This window comes from Orcinus orca, chromosome 2 (assembly GCF_937001465.1).
Source record: "Orcinus orca chromosome 2, mOrcOrc1.1, whole genome shotgun sequence".
Classification (NCBI taxonomy): domain Eukaryota; kingdom Metazoa; phylum Chordata; class Mammalia; order Artiodactyla; family Delphinidae; genus Orcinus; species Orcinus orca.
Genome location: NC_064560.1, coordinates 11,732,481 through 11,744,885, shown reverse-complemented (window position 1 = coordinate 11,744,885; position 12,405 = coordinate 11,732,481). Strand labels below are relative to the sequence as shown.

At 43.0% G+C, this 12,405-nt stretch overlaps 1 long non-coding RNA gene across 1 annotated transcript; it reads right to left on the bottom strand.

Annotated features, from left to right (window-relative positions):
• Nucleotides 1–7,503: 7,503 nt before the first annotated feature.
• LOC125963388 (uncharacterized) lies at nt 7,504–11,663 on the bottom strand. The gene is made up of 3 exons (XR_007475277.1): nt 11,629–11,663; nt 9,791–9,927; nt 7,504–7,765 (listed from the first exon to the last, which is right to left on the bottom strand). It is a non-coding gene; the product is annotated as an uncharacterized LOC125963388 (long non-coding RNA).
• Nucleotides 11,664–12,405: the final 742 nt, after the last annotated feature.

Sequence of the window (12,405 nt, the reverse complement as noted above, 5' to 3'; positions counted from 1 at the left end):
CCACGACCCAAGAGCCCAGCTTTGCTTCCCTCGTTATGTGCTTTCACAGTTTCTCTTTCTGAGCATTTATCTGAAATATCAACCCCCTTCTCTAAAAGGCAAGGAAGAAACGGGTCTGCCTATTCATTTCCCTAGAGCTAAGGATGATGTAGAAGACTCCGCAGGTATGGAACAAATATCTGTTGGAAGGAAATAAATGAGTTTAGTAGTGCACGGCACAGTGCGTTGCATACAGGTAGTGGTGCACCACTGAATGCATCGGTGCGTGCAAAGAAAAGAGGAGAATGTGTCCAATGGTATTAATTTGGTAGTCATGGGCAGGGGTGACGGGGGAAACCTAAAACCCAGAGATGACCATATGATAGGCAGAGTATGGGGTAATAAGATTCTGGGTTAGAATGGTGACAGTACGAATGGAGAGGAAAAAAGACATTATAGGATTTGATGACTCATTGTATTTGGAAGTGAGAAGGGAAAACAGAGAATCAGAAATTAGGGTCTGGCGATTTTTGAAAAATAATAAGACATTAAGAAAAGAGAACTAGGTTTCAGAGGAAGCTGATGATGTCAGGTTAGTAAACTGTCCTGGGGACGGTGAGGCTTGCAGAGAAGAATTCCAAGTGGCCTAAAAAAGAGAAGTCAGATTCCAAAGACTGTCTGCATGCCTTCTCCAAATCAGGACCATCTGCAGGGAACGCTGGAGTGAAATTGTTGTTTATGCAGATCATTTTCTCCGCAAGTGGTCCCCTTCTCTTGGGCCTGGGGGGCGGGGGTTGTGTGAGGCCAGGGCCACAGCAGCGTAGGAGGTACCTGCATTCTCTTCCAGGGAAGCTGCCTGGAACTGGAAGCCGCAGTCTCCTTCCTCTTGCCTTCCCACAAGGTGCCAGCGGCCTTTGGCACAGGGTGACGCAGAGGAAAGGCCACAGAGCTCGACAATAACGCAGTGACCTGTGGGTGTGTGGGTTGTGGACCTGGTGCGCTCTGGCTTTCTGAGATAAAGGAAGAGGAGTAGCCATCACTAAGACACGTGGGTTCTACGGAGACAGCGAGGCTGAGGGGGCCCTGGGCAGGGGGGACTGGAGGAGAGGTTGCAGAGACCTGTCTCAGTGTAGGGGCCGAGAACTCACCCAAGTGCGGACGGGATGGAACTCTTTTGCCTAACTTAGAGTGAGGGGAGGATAGAGAGTGGTTTTAGGCTACACAGCCTAGAGAAAGGAGATGTCTGAATATGGAACTGAGGTTTCCAGAAACCCAGTAGGGAGGGAGCCAGGACTGCTCAGCGGAGCTCTGCAGGGGTGGCTTCTGGCCTGGGAGGGTTTTGCCCAGCTATGTCCTCAGAGACCAGAGGCCCAGGTTAAGGGCTCAGACACTCTAGTGGAGCAAGATCCATGCCAGTCACTCTCCGGCAGCTCTGGAACCAGGGGAAATTCTCTGAGCTCTGCGGGTGGATGGGAAGTGGGTTTAACTTGGGCTCCATAGTGTCGTTCTTTGTTCAGACTCCAGACAGTTTGACTCTCTGATGAGAGCAGTTTGTAGTTCTCATCTGTCTGAGTGAGAGAGGGAGAATGTGTGTGTGTGTGTGTGGCTGTGAGATAGAGAGAGAGAAAACACTTCTGTCTGAATGTGCCAGTGTCCGTCTTGGCCGGGATTCAAGACCAGACTACACCCACTTGCGTCCACCCATGGCTGAAAAAACAACAGCAAGAAAAGCTTCAAGGCTCCCTCTCTGATCCCACTCATGAATCCTACTCTTTTGTCGGCAAATCATTTCCCAGCTCATACGAGGAAGCCTTTTATCAATATTATCCACTGCAGGGGTCAAGTTTCCTAGTTCTGCCCCTGGGGAGATTACTCCCACCTGCAACACAGCCAGGCTTCACCTTCCTGAAAAGGAAGACTTAATTTTATTTACTTGTGTTTTGTTTGGTGGCCAATAACATCCTACCTGGTAGAAGGGTGATGGTAGCTATTAATGCATCATTAGGACAATCCATTTCTTTATTTGGCCTCCTTTTCTCTCTGGTCCTCACTCTGGCAATCACCCTGCAAGATCTGTGGGTCTTATTGCAGTGGTCTTCAGATCTTTGAGGGTTTTTTCATCACTCCACCAGGAAACAAGGGTATGAGACTGCTGTTAGGAGAGTTATGTTAGTAATGAGCCCAAGTTGTTACTCTACTTGGCCAGTAACTTCTAAGGACACCAGGGTGCACGTCTGTTTCAGGGACTGAGAATAAAAGGTGTCTCTGCAGATGGCAGCCTTGTGGGTGTATGTTCTAAAGGTCCCCAGAGAGAACTCTCTGTAACTCCTGGTACTGAGTCAGGGGAGCAGCAGTAGTAATCTGGAGAGATTATCCTCCCCCAAATACTGTATATTCCATACTTTGGGCCCCAAAATTATCAAAAAAAGAATGACAACAAAATAAACATAACTAAAAGTTGCCAGATTATAACATACACTTTCTCAAGTCTATCTACCTATCCTCAGCTTTTTCCGTAACTAGCATGCATTTTCACTCTTATATAAGGCTAGCACTTAATACATAAAGTGAATATTGCTTTTAGCAAGACTGTCATTTAGTTTGTGTCCTGGCCCTGTTTAAAGAGTTGCCTTAAAGGCAAGAAATATTATTAACTCTTCTCTTTCCAAACAATTCTAAAAGGATATCAGTTTTTACATTAGAGGATATATTTCTAGTAGAGTGCAATTTGTATTATAAATAATCTAAATTATCCCAGATAGTTTGCTTCTCCATTTTCTTCCTTTTAGTATCAGTTTTAGGGAAATTGTTTGTTGACATGTTTCTTGTAAGATGGGCTAGGAAAAAAAAAACTTAGCTATGCAAGCCTGTTATTAACTGCTTTAAGAAAACACATGCAAAGAATATATCCAGGGGACCTAGAGCGGGTATTCAGTAATAGGAACTTCCTGGCCATTTTGCTGGGAATTTTAGCTCTGCTAACAAGCATTTTTAAGGTTTTATGATTTTTTTTCTTTTTCTTAAAAAAAAAAAAAAAATGTTCCACGTGTTACTATTGTCCAGAAGAACTAAAACAACAAACTGCAATTTGCTCACTCAAATCACAATAACAGTCAAGGTCAAAATATAGTCACAGCTTGGAGAAAGCGGCAACCTGTGTTAATAGCAGACACTCCTGCAAGAACCCAGCTGATGGGACATCTCAGGAGGAGATGCTAGCAGAGGGCACACGGGATTGGCACGAGTTCCATGGTTTTTTTCTCAAATGGGTGTTAATGGAGCTTTGTAATATGTTTATAGATTATTCATGAAATCCCCTAACAAGTTTAAATGCTGTAAAAAAAAGATTTCTTTTCATTAAAACTAGTTTTAAGTAGTTAAGTAATAGTTAATGGCAACCACCCAGGGCATCCATTCTTATGGAGATGGCTACACTGGAGGATGCTTAAATCCAGGATTTGAATGTGATTTGAAAACGTTTGCAGAGTTTTCATGGCTTCATGTTTTGGTTACATAATATTATTCCTATGCCTGGGAGCCGATTTTCAGTTAAATTGAAGGGCTAGAGTCATTAAGATTTTCTGAAACAGTTCCGTGATCCAGATATCCCGATGTAAATATTAGATCGAGCCGTATGAAATTGCCACCGTTAGGTCATTTTGCCTATAAAAATGACAGTTGCATAGCGTTTAGCCTAGTATTTTTCACTTGGAAATCAGTCGTATTGTGCTTTTTTCCCTTCCAGTTTTATTGGAGATATAATTGACATACAGCACTGTATAAGTTTAAGGCGTACAACATAAGGATTTGATTTACGTACCTCATGAGATGATGATCACAGTACATTTAGTGAACACCCAGCATCTCACATCAAAATACAAAAGAAAAGAAAAAGAAAACACACTTTTTCCTTGTGATGAGAATCTTAGGATTTCCTCTTAACGACTTTCATTTATCACACACAGCGGTGTTCATTATATTAATCATATTATACATTACAGCCCTAACACTTGTTTATCTTATAACTGGAAGTTTGTACCTTTTGACCACCTTCATCCAGTTCCCCCTCCCCCCGCCTCTGGTAACCACAAATCTGATCTCTGTTTCTGAGTGTGTTTTCTGAAGTGTAATTGACCTACAACACTATGTTAGTTCCTGGTGCACAACATAGTGATTCGATATTTCTATACATTTCAAAAGGTTCACCATGATAAGTCTAGTTACCATCTGTTACCGTACAAAGATATTATACTATTATTGACTGTGTTCCCCGCGCTGTGCATTTTATCGCCATGACTCATTTATTTTGTGACTGGAAGGTTGTACCTCTTAATTTCCCTCATCTATTTCACTCACCACCCCCCAACCCTCTCCTCTGGCAACCAGTTGTTTGTTCTCTGTATCTACGATTCTGTTTTTTAGTTTTGTTTGTGCATTTGTTTTTTAGATTCAACATATAAGTGAAATCTTACGATGTTTGTCTTTTTCTGTCTGACTTACTTCACTTAGCATAATACCCCCCAGGTCCATCCATGTTGCTGTAAGGCAAGAGCTCATTCTTTTTATGGCTGAGTAATGTTCCATTTTATTTATATATATATATATAATTTTATACATATAATTATATATATATCCCATCTTCTTTATCCATTCATCTATCAATGAGCTTCCATATTTTGGTTATTGCGAATAATGCTGCAATGAACATAGGGATGCATATACATTTTCTTTTTTAAAAAATTTATTTAGTTATTTTTGACTGTGTTGGGTTTTCGTTGCTATGCACAGGCTTTCTCTAGTTGCGGCGAGCGGGGGCTACTCTTCGTTGCGGTGCATGGGCTTCTTGTTGCGGTGGCTTCCCTTGTTGCGAGCACAGGCTCTAGACACGTGGGCTTCAGTAGTCGTGGCACATGGGCTTAGTAGTTGTGGCTCTTTATATGACAGAATAAAACCCCTGTGTGTTTACGCTTCAGTCATGGGGGTGGGGAAACTCACTTACCTTCAGCTGAATAATAAGCCAGGAAAAAGGTTCTCATTGAATATCTCAGCTTGTCTCGCCTTTCTGTTATCAAGAGTCTATGCCAGATGAACAACAGAATACATCTCAATCTGCTCTGATCGGTTCACATATTTTTCTGCCTAAATGCACAGGATAGAACCAACTCCTCTTGCAAAGTCCCCATCAGCTATTTCATAACCCATATAAATATATATAGTATATCTTGGAATGTCTTGGTACACCAAATCTCCTAGCAATCAGAATTTTTTTCCTGATAAAAGGCCCTTGCACTCACAGAAGGGATGAAGAATATTGCTTAGTGTTGCGAAGGGGCAGAATAGTTCTGGCAAGGTGCTGGCTGTGATATCATTGATAAGTTACTTCCTGTTAGTTGTGGAACTGATAAAGTGGAAGAGAAAGAAATAAATGAAAAATTCGTGGTTTGATCACATTACTCTACGACATGGTTGGTGACTCAGTGGAGTTGCTCGCACAAAAGCAGATCTGGGGGTGAACCTAGGAGAGGGTTCAGAGCACCCAGCAAGAATCCTGTGTCAAGGCAGGGAAGAGGGGGTAGAGAAAGATGCTGTGGGAATTAGCAGCCAGGAAGGTTCTGGAAGCCTCCAGATGTCACATTTGACCTCTTACCCTAAGGCAGGCTATTTTACTTTATCCACTAGTTGTGAGCAACTGTGTAACCATAGGGATCGTTTATAACAGAAGGAAACCACACATCTTCATAAAAATACTAACCTTGATTGAGGCAGGGACAGAAATGCTAGGATTACCTCAGAGCCAAAATTATTTAGGTGGCAAAAATCAGATAAAGCCACCTGATAATCATGTTATTAACTAGAATTCAATGACTGAAGGGCTCTTGAGCTTAAAAAGACATCGTAGGCTGGATAGTAAATAAGAGCTAGAGGGAGTCGAAAAAACGTGGCACTTTAAGTTTTAAAAGATGTTAGCAAAATACATCTTAGAATTTACTACCCTGAAAGCCTAGCTTAAATCTGTTGTGAAACAGTTGAACAAATATTAAGAGAAAAGAAACCTTTAAGCCAACTAAAGGTTAGAAAAACCTGGAGTTAGAAATCATGTTTTTTACTCACTCGATTGCTTTTTCATGGAATGATAAAATTAATGGATAAGGAGAATGCAATAGACATAATATACCTGAACTTCCAAAAAAGCAGTTATTGTGGGCTTCCCTGGTGGCGCAGTGGTTAAGAATTCGCCTGCCAATTCAGGGGACACGGGTTCGAGCCCTGTTCCAGGAAGATCCCACATGCTGCGGAGCAACTAAGTGTGTGCGCCACAACTACTGAGCCTGCGCTCTAGAGCCTGCGAGCCACAACTACTGAAGCCCACGTGCCACAACTACTGAAGCCTGAGCTCTAGAGCCCGTGAGTCACAACTACTGAGCCCATGAGCCACAACTACTGAAGCCCATGCGCCTAGAGCCCGTGCTCTGCAACAAGAGAAGCCACCGCAGTGAGAAGCCCGCGCACACAATGGAGAGTAGCCCCCGCTTGCCGCAACTAGAGAAAGCCCATGCACAGCAACAAAGACCCAACGCAGCCAGAAGTAAATAAATAAAATTAATTAATTAATTTTTTTAAAAAAGCAGTTATTGCCATGTCACTGAATTTTCCTGGATAAGTCAACTCAGACTTGCCAAGATCTAAATATGTCCCCTGGATTAAAAAGTAGATAGAAATCTTGGTAACCTCGAATAATGATAATGGGGGCGGGGGGGGGGGTTGAAAAAGCAAAGAGCTCCCAAAACTGGCTGTAGCTTGCATTTTACTTTATTCATCACTCTTTTCCTTAAAGATCAGAGAAATGGGATCAACACTATGAATTAAAAAAAAAAATGCCACCATGGATGTTTAATTTATTTAATGTCACAAATGGAAAGAAACATAGTAACTCTTTTGTCTACCTTCCCAGTGGCCTTTTTAATTTTTCATTGTGATAATTACCTTGCTTTATGTAGCTAGTTGAGTTCATTAACTTTTCAGTTGAATTGTGGTCTTTTTTTTTTTTTAACACTGTAGAGTTCACTGGGTATATTACTGGGCAGTATTTACATCGATCCACAGCTTTACGGTCTCTGGATGCTTCCCACTTTCTGTCAGTAATTCTCTGTGTGCCCGAGAAAACCAGCCAAAAGGAGAATAGATGGAAATTGGGTGATGGAGTGGAAAGTAAGCTAAAGGGGATCTGAAATGAACAGAAATCCAGATGGACATTCAGGGGGAAATGAAGAATGTTGAAAAGGAGAGAAAGAAAGCTTAACAGTTAAAGGATGAATGGAATGCTGGATCCAGAAATAAATATAAAAAGAAACAGAATAAAAAGAAAATGATGAAATATGAAGCTATGCTAGAGGGTTTAGAGCAATAGAGGATTTGGTTTGAGAACAGTGTGGAATTGGGGGTTATTGAAATAAAAATTCAATTTCATTGCAGCTGACAATTCATATGTTTTTTTTTTTCATTCATCATTTTTTTACATACTCGTCAAGTGCATAATGGCTCTGGTATAACTGTGGTTGAAAACCGGACTTTGGGACAGTCTTACAGACTTGAGTTTGTACAAGAGAATTGTAGTTCATAATTTTCCTTCTCAATATCGGTAAATCAGTTAATCTCTGTCTTCATATGAAGATGGACTAGTTGTATATTTGTATCCATCGTGAAAAAGTGAAGTATCAGCACAGATGTTCCGAGCTCTCCTTTCTCCGTATGTAAAGTAGGATGATCTGTGATTTTATTCATCGGCCTTAGGGAGCAAAAGGAAAACAAAAGCGTAAAAACATGAAGATTCATTTTCCAAAAGAGTTTGTGTTCACTATTAGTGATTGCCATGATTGGGCAATAAAAACGTACAAATTTCCGGTTGGCATCCCTTTAACAGTGAAATGAAAGTATGTAATTATGCGGCTGGAGAAGAGAAATACATGTAGATTGGGGCATATATATGCAAAGTCCTGACCAATAGCTTTTTTCCTGTCTTCCTGTGGCTCCACCTAAAGCAAATACATTACAAACCTTTGTTGCAAAGTGTTACGGAAAATAATTCATTAATAAATGTTAAATGTTCCCAAATGGCAAAATGGCACAGGTTTTAAGTGCCTATTATGCCGGTAATGTCTCTGCATTGTAAATTTGAATTTTAAATTATCAGGGGATAAATAGTTAGGTTAGAACAATGCAGGTTTTAGTTTCCTCAAAGTGCACATTAAAAGTCAGGGAATTTGACAGCCATTCACCAAAACCTATTTTCAAATTTTGTTTTTCAGACATGACATACTTTTAATACTTTTTTCTTTATGCATCCTATTAGCTTAACTATTCAGACTTTTAATAGCTACGATGGGCATTGTATTGACATTTTTAGTGACACATTAATGTATGCCAAGAATGATTGTGCTATGCGGTTTGTTTTACCAGTAGTTATTTTTGATGTTAGCTGTTTGGTGCAAAATACAATTCTTACGTGTTATGGGAGCATAAACTTTATTGCTGTCTCATTACCATGCAGAGGCCGAATATGAGCAAAAGAATAACATCCTATATTAATCTTCCAAAGGTTGGTTGTGGGTAACCCAAGTGATGGTATTATAGTTTAATTAGTGGAATAGGAGGGAATGAATAGGTTCAGTGCTGCCTGATAAATGTAATTCTCTCATGGAAAGATTTGTACAGTGAAAACCAGTAAAGGAGTGCTGATGGAATGGCTTTTTGTCTAGTTCAGTAATGCAATCATCTCTTCTATGCCCATTAAAAAAAAAAAATCTCCATCCTAAGGCTGTATTTTGTAGTGTCATTTTAGGTATTCATTTTGGGGGAAAATAGTTGCTTCTTCAACTTTAAAGAATTAGATCCCATTGAACTAGAAAAAAAAGCATCTAAAATAGCTTAAATTGTTTTTTTTTTTGGAAATGCAAAAAGTCATCACACTGTACATGAGTGAAGTGGTGTTAGTTTCAATGACTGTGTCTGACATTTTTGTGCTCTGCACAAACACTTGTCCTTTGCTGATGGTCCTGTGGAAATTTCCCCTGGGCAGAACAAAATCAGAGGGGTGCATTCACGGCAGAAAAAATTTAGATGAGGGGGTTGGTAGTTTTGAGGGTTTATTTGGGGTCAATTATGGGCATTTCCCTGTAACTTTAAGATTTTCTGACCACAAATGCATTGGAAGAAAGCCAGGCATTACTATGTATACAGAGTGGTAGGTACCTATACGCATACGATGAGTGTTAGGTTGTGTCTGAAGGTAAAACAAACTGCAGTGTCTTTCTCTTCCTTCCACACCAGTATGCTTACCTGTAAGTCCTTCTAACCTCATGTGTCTGTAGCTGTTTGGTTCAGCTGGCCGGGAACCAATAGCCATGAGGCCAAGATATTTGACTTCTCTGTAGGCCAGATAGCCTTATTTTGTTCCATAGGCTGCAATCTGTACCTTGGTGGAGTGGGTTGAATAGTGTCCCCACAAAATACAGCTCCCAGATCCTCAGAATGTGACCTTGCTTGGAAATAGGGTCTTTGCCGAGGTTATTAAGTGACAATGAGGTCATAGTGGATTAGGGTTGGACCTGAATCCAATGACTAGTATAATTATAAGAAGACATGAGAACACAAAGATTAGAGAGGAGAAAGCCATGTGCAGACCCAGGAGGCACAGGTTAGAATAAAGAATGCCAAGGAATGCCAAGGCTTGCCAGCAACCACCAGCAGCTAGCAGCGAGGCATAGAACAGATCCTCCCTCAGAGCCCCCGGAAGGAACTGATTCAGCCTCACCTTGATCTGGGACTTGTGGACTCCAGAACTGTGAGAGAATAAAGTCCTCTTGTATTAAGGCACTGAGTTTGTGTTATCTTGTTGTGGCAGCCACAGGTCACCGCGACACCTGGACGGACAGCTTGTTCACATTCTACCTGTCACAATGGCATCCCAGTGAGACTGTAGACAGGTATACTTCTAGGTCCACCAGTGGGAGTCAACAGTCTACCAGTCAGGAAAAGAATGCATCTTCACAATGAAAGGGTGTAACTAATGTGCCCTCGTCCATCCCTGCCAAACAGCAGCTCAGGTTCTCTGCCTCAGAAACACCACGTCCAGAACAGGGAATCTCAGTATGACCGCTAAATTCTAACATCTCTCCAGTACAAAGTCTGATGATAAAACACTGAGAAAGCTCTTTCAGAAGCCAGGCTTTTCCTCCAGGTGTGTCCTTAATGAGGGATTCGTGTGGTTGAAGACAATGGAATCCGCTCTATTTTAAACAAAAAGGAAATTTTGCTCAAAAAATTGTTGGAGGGCTTCCCTGGTGGCGCAGTGGTTGAGAGTCCGTCTGCCGATGCAGGGGACACGGGTTCGTGCCCTGCTCCGGGAAGATCCCACATGCCACGGAGCGGCTGGGCCCGTGAGCCATGGCTGCTGAGCCTGCACGTCCGGAGCCTGTGCTCCGCAACAGGAGAGGCCACACAGTGAGAGGCCCGCGGACCGCAAAAAAAAAAAAAAAAAGAATCGAGACAGCAACAAAAAGCATTAAACCAAGTGTGGGCCCCTCTAGACGTGGGGCCTGTGTGACTGCTCTGGTCACAGCCCAGGATGCTGGCTGCGACTCTCGCCATATTGGCCTGCTCATCGCACCTGCAAAACAGATGCTTCCTGCACCGTTGCTCCTCCCCACCTACATCAGGACCAAATCCATGTCTGTGAGAGCGCAGAAGCCTGCAGAACCCTGGCTGCAAGGGCATCTGAGAAAAACATCCTTTCCGGCGGTGCAGGCTCTTCCCCAAAGGAAGCACTCTAGGAGGAGCTGGGAAAGACGCTGGGCTGCTCTGCTTATCTACCCAAATGCACAGACTCCAGAAGCAAAGATGCCTTTTGCGGAGCGATGTCTTCTCCCTCTGTTGTTTCGAGACCCATCCTGCTCTGTTGTGGCTTTTCACTCACGACACCTGACGCACAGCGGACCGAATGCCATGCGTGCCTTCTCTGTGGGAGGCATGTGTTGGGTGCTGGAGATGCCATGGTGATGAAAGAAGATGAGGTCCCTGCTCACTGGAGTTTCCCTCAAGTGGGTGGAAATGAAACATTAACGCCTGAACAACCAAGTGGGATGATGTCAGGTGACCATTTCTGGGGGGCAGAGTTGCTATATTCCAAAATACATCTCAAAGCCATTCTCTCCCCTTGAGCATCAATGGTACCATTTTATCCCAGCCAACACCATCTCTTAGCTGATCTCCTCATTTTCACTCTTACCTCCCTCCAATCCATCCACCACGGCACGGCTAGGCAAATCCTTTTGAAAACCTAAATCAGATCATGGACATTCCCTTGCTTAAATCCTCCCTCTAGTTTTGGCCTGTCCTTGGAAAAAGTCCATACGTCCTCATGAGTCCTACAAAACCACATGCCAGCTGGTCCCTGTCTGTCTCTAACCATCCCCCACTTGCCCACTATGCCGCACCAGTGTCCTTTCTGCTTCTGGGGACACGCCAAGTTCCTCCGGACCTCTGTCTTTGAACTTACAGATCTTATAGTTCACGGGACACGGCAGTCCTTCTCAGCTTGCGGCATTCAACTGACGGGTCACCTTCTCAGAAAGGTTATCTCTGGCCACCTACCTAGGGCAGAATCTTCACACCACCCCACAGTTACGCTACAGCATGTGTTTCTCCCCAAGCATATCACAGTCTGAAATTATCCTGTTTATCTGTTTCTGGGTTTCCCCTTCCTCTCTATGAGGTCAGAGACCCTACCTTTGTGATTCAATCCTTCACCCCAAGCTCAGCACAGTGCCTGACACATAGTAGCAGCTCTAGAAATATTTGTTAATGGGCTGACTTTCTGACAGATGGATGAGTGGAAACACAGCTACGCTCACGGGGCCTAGAAAGTTGGATCAGCGTTCCTTATTTAAGGAGAAGGAATTCAACTTAAAACCTGAGCAAGATTTGGGGTGGCTGGAGAGTTTGGGAAAATTGAAGCAGAGATTTCAAAGTGACAGGCCGTAATCAAATCATGCAAGTCAGCTATTCTGGAAAAAATGCAGGCTGGCTTCGGGGTGAAAAGGCCAGGCCAACAACTGTCCAGTAGGACGGATGATCTCACACTTGTTCACGGGTTGTTCTGAGGTTATTCTCTTCCTGTTCACGTGGTGCGCGTTGTCACAGTGAAATCGCTGGAACCAGATGGCCTGTTCTTCTCCGGGGGCTCCCCTGGCCCCTGTAGCACTGGAACGGCTCCCTGCTTCTTATACGAGCCCCCGAAGGACAGAGGGACTAAGTGCTGGAAAGGCCCAGCTACCATGCTTGAGGGTTTTCTTTTCAGGTTGATTTCCCAGCTTTCTGCCCAGCCCCAGATTAAGGCAGACAACTGTCCAGATTCCTTGGGGCTGAGGA